Here is a 13,990-nt window from a genome sequence, read left to right as displayed (position 1 = left end):
CACATGAATATTCTCTGTCCTGGTAAAAATGTTATTGCAAAACGTAAAACTTCAGTTCTACAGCGATTATAAACTGTAGAAACATCTAACATACCTGTGTATAGTCCCAGAGAGTACCTACAGATGTCAGATTATGTGATCATGTAGCATAAAAGTGGAAAGATTCTCTGAATGTGATGCAAGAAGTGCTCACTAGATTGCAGTCTCTGCTTTGAGAGCCTGCCAGGAGGAAGTCCAATGCCAGCACAAATGTTAGCCTAAACTATCAGAAATGTTTGCTACTGTAATTAAAATGTATCTATTACACTTTACCTTGAGTTGTTGATTTATCTAATGACTATATGCTACAGATTGTCTTTTTTTTTTTTTTTTTTTTTTTTAAAGGAACACACCATTAGTTTCCGTATTTTATATTGAATTTAAAGCAGAAAAAAAACCCAATAGATTGCAAATGTAGAACTCAATATTATCCAGCAAAATTGCTGTTTTTGTTGCCAGAGGTTGGAAACACATTGCTATACAATGGAAGTAAAAAAACTAATTTTAAAAAAGTGGAGCTGTGAACTGTCCGGCTGCAACATAAAAACTACTTCAGTACAGAGGGCAACACATTTTGATTCTTTGCTGTGTTGTATATTGCATATATAAAAACTTGTTCTCAGATGAACAAATGTCTCCTCTCATCCAGAGTTTTGCTGTGGCTTGAATGTCGTGGTATCACAATTTTTAACAGCACCTGGATTTGTGGACTGACACGGTCTTTAGTTCCACGATTGTCACACGAATGTAAGCTTAGGAACCGGACCATTTTTGGTTCAGCATCTGGGTAGTGCTTGCTGATTGGTTTCTAAATGTAGCCACCAATCAGCAAGTGCTACCCAGGTGCTGAACAAAAAATGGGTCGGCTCCTAAGCTTACAGTCTTGCTTTTTCAAATAAAGATAGCAAGAGAACGAAGAAAAATTGACAATAGGAGTAAATTAGAAAGATGCTTAAAATGGCATGCTCTATCTAAATCATGAAAGTTTAATTTTGATTTGACTATCCCTTTAAGTACACGCTTGTACGTTGGATAGAATGGTCATAATAATCAGCAATGGGCTCACCTGGTATTTATGGTACTCTGTATAATAAATAATTTAGGAATTTACATTCTTGTGCAACTTATGTGGTCCTAATTACAAAAAAAAAACAATCAAACCTTGTGGCACTGAAGGAAAAAGACACCTTCTGGTCCAGGGGTGTAGGTAATGGGATATCTCACTTAGTTCCTCAAATTATATCTGCTATTTGCAATATTCCTAATCCAAGAAAATGCTAAAGTTGTCACCTGCATGTACACAAATATCCTTAGAAAAGAAAAATAGTAGATAATACTTAACCCAACTCCACTGCTGTTTTGCTAGAATCAGCTTTGTAACATTAAGATTAAATTTTAATTCCACTACAAAGATAGAACATCAGCCAATCAGTTTTTAGCAAGGTTACATTCTGAGGGGTTGGCGAGAAAACTAAGAAAGATCTAAGTGGCTTAAATCGTTGAGTATACTATTCCTATAATGATTTACATTAACTCATTGTTTGTCTGACAGGCTGCACCACATTCCTCAAGAATGTTCTGAAGCCTTCTCTAAGGAACTTTTTACCGTTTACTTTAAATGTTTAGTTAAAAAAAATAAAAATCTAAAAAGGTACACACACACACACACATTCAGATATTGCCATATCACTCTGCGATAGGATGCCAGACAAAGCCACAGCATGTGGCGTACTTAGAACTTGTTAAGCAATCATTCAAAAAGTTACATAATCAATAAATTCCCATCAGTACTTGAAGAATGAGCAGGTATAGACTGTGCATGCATGAGGCTTCTTGGTATATCTGCACTTTTAAAGTTATAACTGATGTAGAAATAAGTTTTAAAGCAAGCATTTTTGCACAGTGAAAGTATATTTAATTCAATTAGAGGTTTGCAGGTTTGTATCTATTTAAACTCAGGGCAATCCTTCTCTTCCAGGAAGTGAAGATGCTTGTTGAAGCTATAGGATATTTGGCAACAAGTGAGGACCTCAGAGCTTTTAAATAAAACCAACCAACTTTTACATTGCATATACTGGTACTGAATTAATAATGCCAATCCATTAAGGAGATTGGCATATAATACATGTACTGAATTGTACTTTAGATGGATCGATGAATGGAAGTTTATTGGTACCAGATAATGATTATGAAAAAAAATCTTTAAAATACATTTTTAAAAGCACTTATATTTCTTTTGAGTCAGCATTAGTATTATCATAATTTCATTTTTAAAATGACAAAAAACTATTAAGCATTTATATGTATATTACATAAAAATGTTCAGTAAAAGAAATTTATTTTGAAGATACCAGGAATTGAGGGAAGTGTCTGTATACAACTCAAGTGGGCCTAAAGGACTGATTACTCACTGGCCAATTGGTAGAACCCCGCTGCTTTACAGGTAGACAGTGACACACTTTAAAAGCATAGGAACATTTGTTTTCAATATTGAAACAAAAACATACATATTCACATTTGTATCATTCTTTATTTTTCATGGATACCTAAAAACTACACACCCATTTAAGAAATTGTAGTCAGAGTGCAAGATGCCCAAAGACTGTAGGTTCCTAAAAAAACAGCAACACCAAAACAACTATTTATACTTTATTGCATACCTAAAATACAAAACCTAAAGCAACTTTTCCTTCCTTAGACCTTAATCATGCTTTTTATGATTAAAGGGACAGGAAACACCCACAAATGTATTTCATGATTCGGATAGAACATTCATTTTCAAAGAACTTTCCTATTTACATCTATTATCACATTTGCTTCATTTTCTTGATATCCATTGCTGAACGAACAGCAGCCAATCACAAGACACAAAATGTGCAGGCACCAATCAGCAGCTAGCTCCCACTAAAAAGAAAACAAAGCATATTTGAAAATAGAAGTACATTTTAAATTCTTCATCTAAATCATGCAAGTTTAATTTTGACTTTTTTCTTGAGGTGCTGCTGTTTTTTTCTGGAGTTACTGACATTAATTTACCTGAGCATTGAGTGGCACATTACTTTACAGCACTTACTTGCTAGTGCTATAAATTTGATTTGATCTAAAAAGAATTAGCTCACATCCCCCATGGAGATATAGTTTTTGGTATCAAGTTAAAACAGACGCTGCCCCTTCCTCAGGTGCTATAATAGACAAAGGCATACCTAAAGTCACCAGAGAGACCCCTTCAAACAAGTAGAATAAAAGTTTCTATACAATAAACCCACACATAACAATACAAATAATAAGATCCTTGAAGAAACCCATTTGATTATATGTAAGTTGGAAAAGGAGAAGGCTGTGATGTCACCCAAAGCCTGCTTTGAGGCTAGGTTTGAATATACTTTTAGATGGGAAACATAGTATTAATATTTCCCTATTGCCTAAGAGTTATTGCTATATAACTATTAAGCTTCTAGTGGTCTCAGTTTGTATACATAGCCATGAGTTACGTATCTATCTAACCATTTAGATATAGTAAAAGTTGAAGACTTAATTCCCACTGAGAGGGATTTTGAACTGAGAGCTTAGCTTAGAGGCTTTGAGATATTGAAGTGCTCAAATGTATGAGTAAACCTTTGGCATGAACCAAAGTGGGACCTTCATTATATGCTATGTGGTATCTATTTTTGAGGTGGAACAGCTTTTATGCCACATTTGCTTAATGTGATCATGAAAAAGAATAATAGTTGGAAGGTCAATATTCCTCTGTAGCTGTCACACTTGGTGTTGGGTCTGGGGAGTGAAGCTCATTTGCAGATGCATATTCAGTTACAGGCTCTAGCTTATTGAATGGTGCTAATGTAGCCTTTTTACTTTTAGGCATAATGACAGATTAGAAATACAGGAGCTGGTATCTGAGGCAGAATACTTGCAAGGCTAGTATAAGGATAGCTTGAACACAATACAGCAGAGGATGAGCTATGGCAGGTCACAGCAGTTCAGGCAAGCAGAGGTTAAACACTTGTCTTAGCAGTCCAGGCAGGCAAGCGGTTAACCACAGGTCATGGCAGTCCAGGCAAGCAAGAGGTTAACCACAGGTCCTGGCAGTCCAGGCAAGCAAGAGGTTAACCACAGGTCCTGGCAGTCCAGGCAAGTAAGAGGTTAACACAGGCCTTAGGAGCTGCAGCTTAAAGCAGGAAACAAGGCCAGACTAGCAGGATTGGCATTTCTCTGGCAAATACAGTACAAGGCAAATCCGGAGGCTTGGTCATAAAACAAGCAAGGTACACAATTCAGCAGGTTAGTCCAAAATCAGGCTTCAAGGCAAAAGGATTCTTTCTTCTTCTACAAACAAAGGCACAGACTGAGAAGACTCAATGTCAGGGCAAAGACTGATTAGCCAGGCAGGTTTAAATAGTCTGTTGGTAATTACACATTACCAACAGCTGACAAGAGGTGGAGCCAAAGAGCATGAAAGCAGAAAACAAAAAGGAAAGCATCCAACAACTAAAGCACTCTGGTGGCTCAGTGAAGTCACTGGGATACAACCTGAGAGATTGGAGTTCAAGTCCCCATGCGGGCATGACAGTGTAGAAAACTATCTGGAAATTGAAAACTTCAAAATCTGGTTAATATCCAGATGGATTTCCTATTACTATTGACTCTACAAGACCATTAAGGAGCCTAATATTTGGAAGAACCAACTTTTTACCATTATTTGTTTTTTTGTGCACAGTGTTCTTTTTTACAATTTAATTCATAGTTTGTTTGTGAATTATCACTGTATTCTGATTTCACTATTTTGTTCCTGTATTTTAGATCTCCATTAAGCAAACCTATTAGCCAAGTAAATAGACAATAATGAAAACATTTTAATAATTACCAATAAATCTTTAGGGATATACATTGTTCATTTTTTTTAAATATACATTTAAAGAAAGAATAAAGTAGAATGAAAATATAGAGAACATAAACTCAACCTCCAACTTAATTTAATAATAAAAAAAGTTAAAGGGACAGTCTACACCAGAATTTTTATTGTTTTAAAAGATAGATAATCCCTTTATTACCCATTTCCCAGTTTTGCATAACCAACACAGTTATATTAATATACTTTTAACCTCTGTGATTATCTTGTATCTAAGCCTCTGCAAACTGCCCCTTATCTCAGTTCTTTTGACAGACTTGCAGTCTAGCCAACCAGTGCCTGCTCCCAGATAACTTCACATGCACGAGCACAGTTATCTATATGAAATACGTGAACTAACACCCTCTAGTGGTGAAAAACTGTTAAAATGCAATCTGAAAGAGGTGGGCTTCAAGGTCTAAGAAATTAGCATATGAACCTCCTAGGTTAAGCTTTCAGCTAAGAATACCAAGAGAACAAAGCAAAATTGGTGATAAAAGTAAATTGGAAAATTGTTTAAAATTGCATGCTCTATCTGAATCATGAAAGTTTATTTTGGCCTAGACTGTCCCTTTAAGACATATTTTATTTTTCATTTAAGCCATTTAGGCATTTAATTCAATCCATGTAAATTTTTCATGAAGCAGAAACTGTTCCTAGAATGAGCTTTAACAATTTCTAATACAGACCCTCTAACAGAAAGATTAAAAAGGATGAGCATTTTAAATAGACATGTATTTTGTGACAATACACATGAATCGAGGTCAAGCTATATGCACATTTAGCAGTCTAGTTTTAAAAATATGCAACAATGGCACACAACCCTTATTTCGTGAATATGGAAGAGCACTTTACAATAACAAAAAACTAGCACTATAGAGTTTATTTGAGTGAAAACCCAATAGAAGTTATAATTTAATGTAAGAAAACATACAAAAGTATGTCTTTACAAGAAAACCATGTAAAAGTTTGCATTGTCACATATAAAAAAATTGTACTTTTAGTGAACCCATATAACACTGAAAATAGAGAAAAAGCAGCTCAACCTACGACTCTAGGGTGAAAGCACATTTAATTGTTTGCACACGCAATGGTCAGATACTTACAAAAAAGTGAAAATAAAAACTACTATGTTCTGCTTTCTCCTGTGACCACTTATCCATGCCACTCAGCATCGACTAAGAAACTTGCAGGTAAGGTACGATGTTTGTCATGATACAGTGAAATTCTTGTATCTTGTCATGATGCAAAAATTCCACTGTACATTTTGCCCTAATATGTTCCCTAATATGTTCCGCAACATTATGTTCAGAAATGTAAGTTTAGTTTTGCTCTTGTATATATTTTTTATTGTAAATTAGGTATCTAGCTGATATAGTAAATGTTTAAGGTCAGACCAGAGGGTAATAAAGAAGTAGGTAGGTTCTGCCAACAAACAACAAAACGTGTAGGGAAATTTTGTCACACTATCACCACCATACCTCACCTACAAGTAACATCAGATGTGGTCGATGCTGCACAGAACAGATTGTGGTCAGAGGAGAAAGCAGGATAGAGTAGTTATGGCAGCATCTGGGACTTCATAATACAGTTTCTATTTACTTTCTTATAAATGTCTGTCAATTGCGTGTGCCAGAAATAAAATTAGCTCTAATCTTGATTCGTAGGTTGCACTGCTCTTTCTCTTTTCTTTTTAGGATTCTATCAGTGGACTCTGTACAGGGGGGTATAGGTCAGCATAGCAATATGGCACTACAACATTATATTCTATGGACACAAGGATACCAAACTGATTGAAGAGAAGGCACTTTAACTCTAACATACAGGACATTATTTAGTATTTATTCAATTTCTGTATCTAGGATTAATATTCATGGTGTACCTTCCATTCTTGTAATTTCATTGTTCCAGAGCAGACTGTTTCTAGAGCCATCTCCACTCTATTTTTTTACTTTTTCTATCACAATTTAAAAGGTTTTCCTAAGGAATTGGCAATTGTTTTCATATAACCCTTCATGCATACATCAACCTGATAAGATATTTTAAATAACACCAGAATCCTACCTTAAAACAGGGGTCAGCAACCTTGGGCCCCCAGATGTTTTGGAACTACATTTCCCATGATGCTCAGACAGCCTAAATAGTGTCTCAGCATCATGGGAAATGTAGTTCTAAAACATCTGGGGGCCTAATGTTGCTGACCCCTGCCTTAAAACACATATAACATTACAGCAATCACACTTTGCATAATCATTAAAAGAGACACTGTACTTTAAAATGCATTTCCCTTTAAATTGTTCCTAATTACTTGTTAACAACTGCAGATAATTATTTGTATTGGGCATTGCTCCATGAGGCTTATTTTTGGAAGTGAAATAGCTGTTTTGCACAATGAAACTACCAACCATTGTTCACAAGAACATGACTATTCAACTGGGCTTATCTGACAGAAAAACAAGCACTAGTTATCTTCTCCCACCCATTCCATGCACAAAGTACAATACTTAGGTCCTGAAATTGTCATCAAGGGTGGTGGTTTTAATGAGCAAAGCCAGCTATTTAATTTGCAATAATAAATCTAAGAAGTGGTTCCCAATACATTTAATACTCTGCAGCTAGTAACAAGTCATTGAGAACAAATTAACGAGAAACAAATAGCAGTACAATAGAATCTTTAGCAAAAAACCAAAATTTATGCTTACCTGATAAATTTCTTTCTGGATATGGAGAGTCCACAACATCATTAATTACTAGTGGTAATATCACTCCTGGCCAGCAGGAGGAGGCACCAGAGCAAAGCTGTTAAGTGTCACTCCCCTAGCCATAATCCCCAGTCATTCGACTGAAGGGAAATGGAAAAAGGAATAACACAAAGGTGTAGAGGCGCCTGAGGTTTAGCCTAAAAATAACTGTCTTAAAATGAGAGTGGGGTCATGGACTCTCCATATCCGGAAATAAAATTTTTTTATCAGGTAAGCATAAATTTAGTTTTCTTTCCTAAGATATGGAGAGTCCACAACGTCATTCAATTACTAGTGGGAACCAATACCCAAGCTAGAGGACACAGATGACTAGGGAGGAAGAGCAAGACAGGCAGACCTAAACAGAAGGCACCACCGCTTGAAGAACCTTTCTCCCAAAAGAAGCCTCAGACGAGGCAAAAGTATCATATATATTTTGTAAAATTTGGAAAAAGTATACAGAGAGGACCAAGTTGCAGCCTTGCAAATCTGTTCCACAGAAAGCCCAAGAAGAGACAGCCCTAGTGGAATGAGCTGTAATTCTCTCAGGAGTATGCTGGCCAGCAGTCTCATAAGCAAAACGAATAATACTTCGATACCAGAGTGAAAGAGAAGAAGCAGTAGCTTTCTGACCCTTACGCTTTCCTGAGAAACAAACAAACAGGGCAGAAGACTGGTGAAAATCCTTAGTCGCCTGAAGGTAGAATTTTAGAGCATGTACAACATCCAAGTTGTGCAACGGACGTTCTTTATGAGAAGAAAGATTGGGACAGAGAGAAGGAACAACAATTTCCTGATTAATATTTCTATCCAAAACCCCTTTAGGGAGAAATCCCAATTTAGTACGCAGGACCGCCTTATCTGCATGAAAGATAAGGTAGGGTGAATCACTCTGCAAAGTCAAGAGCTCTGAGACTCTTCGAGCAGAAGAGATAGCAACAAGAAACAAAACTTTCCAAGATAACCTAAGATCTATGGAAAGTATTGGCTCAAACAGAGCCTGCTGCAAAACTTTAGGAACAAGGTTAAGGCTCCAAGGTGGAGCAACAGGTTTAAACACAGGCCTGATTCTAACCAGGGCCTGACAAAAAGATTGAACATCTGGCACATCTGCCAGACACTTGTGCAACAAAATAGATAACGCAGATATCTGACCCTTCAGAGAACTGACCGACAAACCTTTCTCAAGACCTTCCTGGAGAAAAGACAACATTCTAGAGATTCTGACCCTACTTCAAGAGTAGCCTTTGGATTCACACCAATAAAGGTATTTATGCCATACATTATAGTAAATTTTTTGAATAACAGGCTTGCGAGCCTGGATCATGGTCTCAATGACCGACTCAGAAAAAACACGCTTAGACAGAACTAAGCGTTCAATCTCCAAGCAGGCAGCTTCAGAGAAACAAGATTTGGATGGAGGAATGGACCCTGAGTTAGAAGGTCCTTCCTCAGAGGTAACCTCCAAGGTGGCAGAGATGACATCTTCACTAGATCTGCATACCAGATCCTGTGAGGCCTTGCAGGAGCTGTTAAAATTACTGATGCTCTCTCCTGTTTGATACGAGCAATGACTAGTGGCAGGAGAGCAAATGGAGGAAACAGGTATTCTAGACTGAAATCCCAAAGGAACCGCCAGAGCATCTATCAGGGTGGCCTGCAGATCTCTTGACCTTAAACCGTACCTTGGAAGTTTGGCGTTCTGCTGAGACGCCATCAGATCCAACTCCGGCACCCCCCATTTGAGGGTCAACCTGGAGAATGGAGAGCCCACTCCCCAGGATGGAATTTCTGCTCAGGAAATTCGCTTCCCAGTTGTCGACTCCTGGAATGTGGATTGCAGACAGACAACAGTTGTGAGCTTCCGCCCACTGAAAAATCCGTGCCAGCTTCTTCATGGCTAAGCAACTCCAAATTCCTCCTTGGTGGATGATGTAAGCCACTGAGGTGATATTGTCTGACTGGAACCTGATAAACCGGGCTAAGGACAACTGAGGCCAAGCCATCAGAGCATTGTAAATCACTATCAAATTTAAGATGTTTATGGGGAGAGCAGACTCCTGAGTCCATAGTCCCTGCACCTTCAATGATTACCAGACTGCTCCCTAGCCTAGCAGGCTGGCGTCCGTGGTCACAATGACCCAGAAAGCTCTCCGGAAGCAAGTGCCCTGAGACAGATGCTCCTGAGAAAACCACCACGGGAGAGAGTCTCTTGTCGACTGGTCTAGATCTATCCTCTGAGACAGATCCGAATGGTCTCCGTTCCATTGTCTGAGCATGCATAACTGTAGAGCTCTCAAATGGAATCGAGCAAAGGGAATGATGTCCATGGAAGCGACCATCAGATTAATTACCTCCATACATTGAGCTACTGATGGCCAAACAGTAGACCGTAGATAGAGGCAAGAGGAGAGAATTTTGGATTTTCTGACCTCCGTCAATTTTTTTTTCATAGATAGGGAATCTATTATGGTTTCTAAGAAAACTACCCTTGTAGCTGGAACAAGGGGACTCTTTTCCAGATTCACTTTCCATCCGTGGGAATGTAGAAAAGACAACAAGATCTCTATATGAGAGTTTGCTTGTTGAAAAGATGGCGCCTGAACCAATATGTCGTCCAGGTAGAGCACCACTGCAATTCCCAGAGACAGACCTGATCACTGCCATAAGAGCCCCCAGAACCTTTGAGAAAATTCTGGGAGCTGTGGCAAGAGCAAACGGAAGAGCCACAAGCTGAAAGTGCTTGTTTAGAAAGGCGAATCTCAGGAACTTGTGATGATCCCTGTGGATGGGAACATGAAGATATGCATCCTTCAGGTCTATGGCTGTTATGTATTTACCCTCTTGGATCAGAGGCAGAATGGAATGAATGGTTTCCATTTTGAAGGACAGTACTCTGGGAAATTTGTTGAGACACTTTATGTCTAGAATGGGTCGAAAAGTTCCCTCTTTTTTAGGAACCACAAACAGATTTGAATAGAACCCTAAGCCCTGTTCCCTTACTGGAACTATCACTCCCAGGGAGGAAAGGTCCCGATCACAGATCAAGAATGCCTCTTTTTATCTGGTCTGCAGATGACCTTGAGAGGTGGAATCTGCCCCTGGGAGATAAAATTTAAAATTCTATCTTGTAACCCTGGAATACTATGTCCACAGCCCAAGGATCTGGGACATCTCATATCCAAGCATAATAAAACAGAGAAAGTCTGCCCCCCACTTGATCCAATCACGGACCGGGGGCAGAACCTTCATGCCGATTTAGATTTAGAAAAAAAAACTGCTTCACCAGAAACAGAAGGATAAAAACTGAAAAGGACCAAGTAACTGCCCATCAGTTAAACCCAGTAAGGCCCTAGTTAGAGACCTCTCAGAATCACTAGATTCCACCGAGCACAAAACTCCCGAGGAGGCAAGTCCCGCAGGCTCCAAGCCTGCACAATGTTTACATACCCCCTGAAGGGAAGAAGAAAATGGAGGACTCAACAAGGAGATCTAAAGACCAACAACTAGGGTAAAAAGAACCCCAGCAGAAATTCCAAGCACAAATTAAGGTTGCAAGAGGACAAAAGCGCATAGAAAACAAACTCCAAACGACTGAACAGACAGAAGGCAGGAAATCCCCTCTCTGAATGGAAGTCCAAGGGACCATGAAACTACTCAACCCCAAAAGACCCAGAGGGACAAGGCAGATTCCATCCCTCACACAGAGTAAATCCGCACTCATGAAAGAGCGACCGAGGGAGAAAAAAACACCCCCGAGAACTGCCTAAAAATAGCACCATAAGATCTTAATGTGCTTCAGATAAAGCCACCGGCTTCAATTCTGCGACAGAAGTCTAGCAGACACCAGCCGCTAACACTAGCCTACCAAGCTAGGAACTGCACCAGGACTCCCACAGAGGGAACCCTCCACAAAAGAGCAGGAACCAACTCCCTCCCAGGCAAAAACAGAAAAGCAGGAGGGCATCCAAAGTCAGCAAAGAAAGGCTCCGTGCTGAGGAAGAAAACACAGCTAAATGTCCCACCTAAGGAGAGCACAAGGTCCAGTAAGATACGCGGTCAAGGCTCCACCGAGCAGTCAGATCGCTGACCCCCTCTTCTAGGCTACAGACCCAGCACCCAAGCTACTGGCAATGTCCGGAGTCAGGGAGATAACCAATTCTCTGGACCACCCAGATCCTCAAAAATAAGAGAGGGGGGGACTAAACAGTACCAAGAGGTAGAACAAACCCCGACCATTTGCCAACAAGACTGGCATGCTAACCAACTAAGTTTATGACCGAACATAGGACAAGCTCAGTTCCAGAGCCCAGACCCCGTTCCCTTCCCTACCGGAAGGGACACCCCAGACCAAAGGGAGATTACACTGAAACAACAGTGACAGCACAATACCAGTATCCAACCCTTCATGACATCCTGCACGCAAGACAGGGTAACCCCACTGAACAGAGGAAGATCTCCAGGGGAGCAGGAGGATACTGTGGTATGCCCCAGTCCCCCTAAGGGGAGGGGAATGCAAAATACAACCGCTCACCCGCCCACAGGCATGGAGAGTGCGGCAGCAGACAGACAGCAGAGTCAATACCAACTGTAGAGGACCATCCGGCTGCAACAGCCGGTCCATTCGAAAAACAAACAGCCATCGAGCACACATTGAAAGTGACAATAGCTATAACAGATTTCAACCGCAATCTCCCACTTGCAAGGCAGCTAAACCAACCATCAGGCTATTTCCAAGTTTCCGATACAGAAAGGCAAAACACCTGAAGGAGAAAGCGGATGTCTCAGAACCGTAAAGGACTGAATCGCCCAGGACCCACTTAAGAGGTCCAGACAGAAATCCCGGACAAGAACAAGTCCAGAAAACAGGACCCCCGGAAACCGGAGTCGGCCACAAACTCATAACCCGAGGAATCCTAGGTATACCTCATACGGAAAAAAACAGTACCCTAGGAGATGCAATCACAGCCACATCCAAAGGTCCTTGGACACTGGGCGTTCACTAAGCATCCCAGAGACAGAGAGCATAACTCCTAAAGACTCGAAGGGCAACATCCCCAAGTCCTACTAACAAGAAATAGAGCACCTCTGTAACCTCTGCAACAGAGTTTACAATATAGTCTCCAGACAATCCTTCAGGATCATCCCGGCAACCCCACAGATCAAGGCATTAATGATGAACAAGCATCACTATCCCAGGAAGCGGCAGCTCAAACTGAGATGTCGTAAGAAAAGGCAGCTCCAGGAAAGAATGGAGACAACGCATTCTCCAGAGCCCCCCAAAACATGGGAACAGATGAGAAACAGTAGGCGGAAGAAAAAGGCCGTAAATGCCGAACTTCCAGAACAGATGACCCACAACCAGCCCCAGAAGGGCAATAAGGAAGCCTAAGGCATCCCCTTAAGGAAGAGGTACCGACGTCAAAGTCTCAAAAAAGGCAGGCCAAGAAGAATACCATAGAGGAGATAAAAACCGCCCCAACCAGGTACCCCAGATGTCTAAGGAGTCATCTAAACCTTCAGTCCAGATGGAAATGGAGAACTCTAACTCCAAGGTCAAAGAGCCTCAGGAACCCTCAGAGTAAGCCTTAGCAGGATCCGCTTCTGGAACCCCCCCAACAATCAGGAACAGGACAATGAGGACTGCCTACAAACCCTCTGATGCCCCACCCAAAAGAAGAAAAAGAGAACCCGTCTAACGTCTAGGAACAAAAGGCCTCCTCTACCATGTCAGAGCCCTGCATAGGGCAGAGCCTCAAAATTTTTTTGAAAACTCATGGTTGTTCCTCTCCACTGAAATCTTTAGACAAGGAAGGATTTATTCAATCTGAAGAGAAAACAGCGCATAATTTACTCCTTATCCGAGTGAGCAATTCACCATCTCACCATCCAACTCACCATCCAATCAGGTCAGCCAATTGCACCGGCACCACACAGCACCCGACCAGGACCAGCCTGCTAAATAGGGCACTCCAGAACTGAACGTGCAAACAGTGTCAGCACCTATATATACAATAAAGATCTCTCCGCAACTTGAATGTTAGGATATACCTCTCAAATAACAATGTCCCAAATAGAAAATGTGGAACTATACAATAGTATCTTCACCACTCACCTCCGTTTAGGTCATCGACACCGGCTGCTGTATTTTTACCTGGATATTTGATGTGACCGTCTCTTTGGAAGCTGAGCCGCTTCACACTGTAAGTGTCAATTCTATCCACTTGTATTATACAAGGAATTGACACTCAGTGACTTGTCTAGCTCCTCTCGCTTCAGGTCTCCATCGATCCTTCGGCGTCTGACTTCATCAGACCTCACT

General features: G+C 40.4%; 1 protein-coding gene and 1 non-coding gene across 3 annotated transcripts in view; both read right to left on the bottom strand.

The window, feature by feature from the left end:
- Positions 1–13,990, bottom strand: part of P2RY6 (pyrimidinergic receptor P2Y6) — a 295,087-nt gene that overhangs the window by 240,314 nt on the left and 40,783 nt on the right. The window contains exon 1 of one of the 2 annotated variants that reach the window (XM_053708723.1): positions 95–296. The exons of the other annotated variant lie outside the window; for it this stretch is intronic. The gene's annotated coding sequence lies outside the window, so the exon portion shown is untranslated. Of the gene's footprint in view, positions 1–94; positions 297–13,990 lie in introns of those variants that run through there. 2 annotated transcript variants of the gene reach the window in all.
- LOC128655134 (U5 spliceosomal RNA) lies at positions 13,404–13,515 on the bottom strand. The gene has a single exon (XR_008401683.1). It is a non-coding gene; the product is annotated as a U5 spliceosomal RNA (small nuclear RNA).

The sequence above is a fragment of the Bombina bombina genome, chromosome 3 (genome assembly GCF_027579735.1).
Source record: "Bombina bombina isolate aBomBom1 chromosome 3, aBomBom1.pri, whole genome shotgun sequence".
NCBI lineage: Eukaryota > Metazoa > Chordata > Amphibia > Anura > Bombinatoridae > Bombina > Bombina bombina.
Note: the sequence above shows the minus strand (reverse complement) of the source record. Positions and strands in the feature narration are given on the sequence as shown.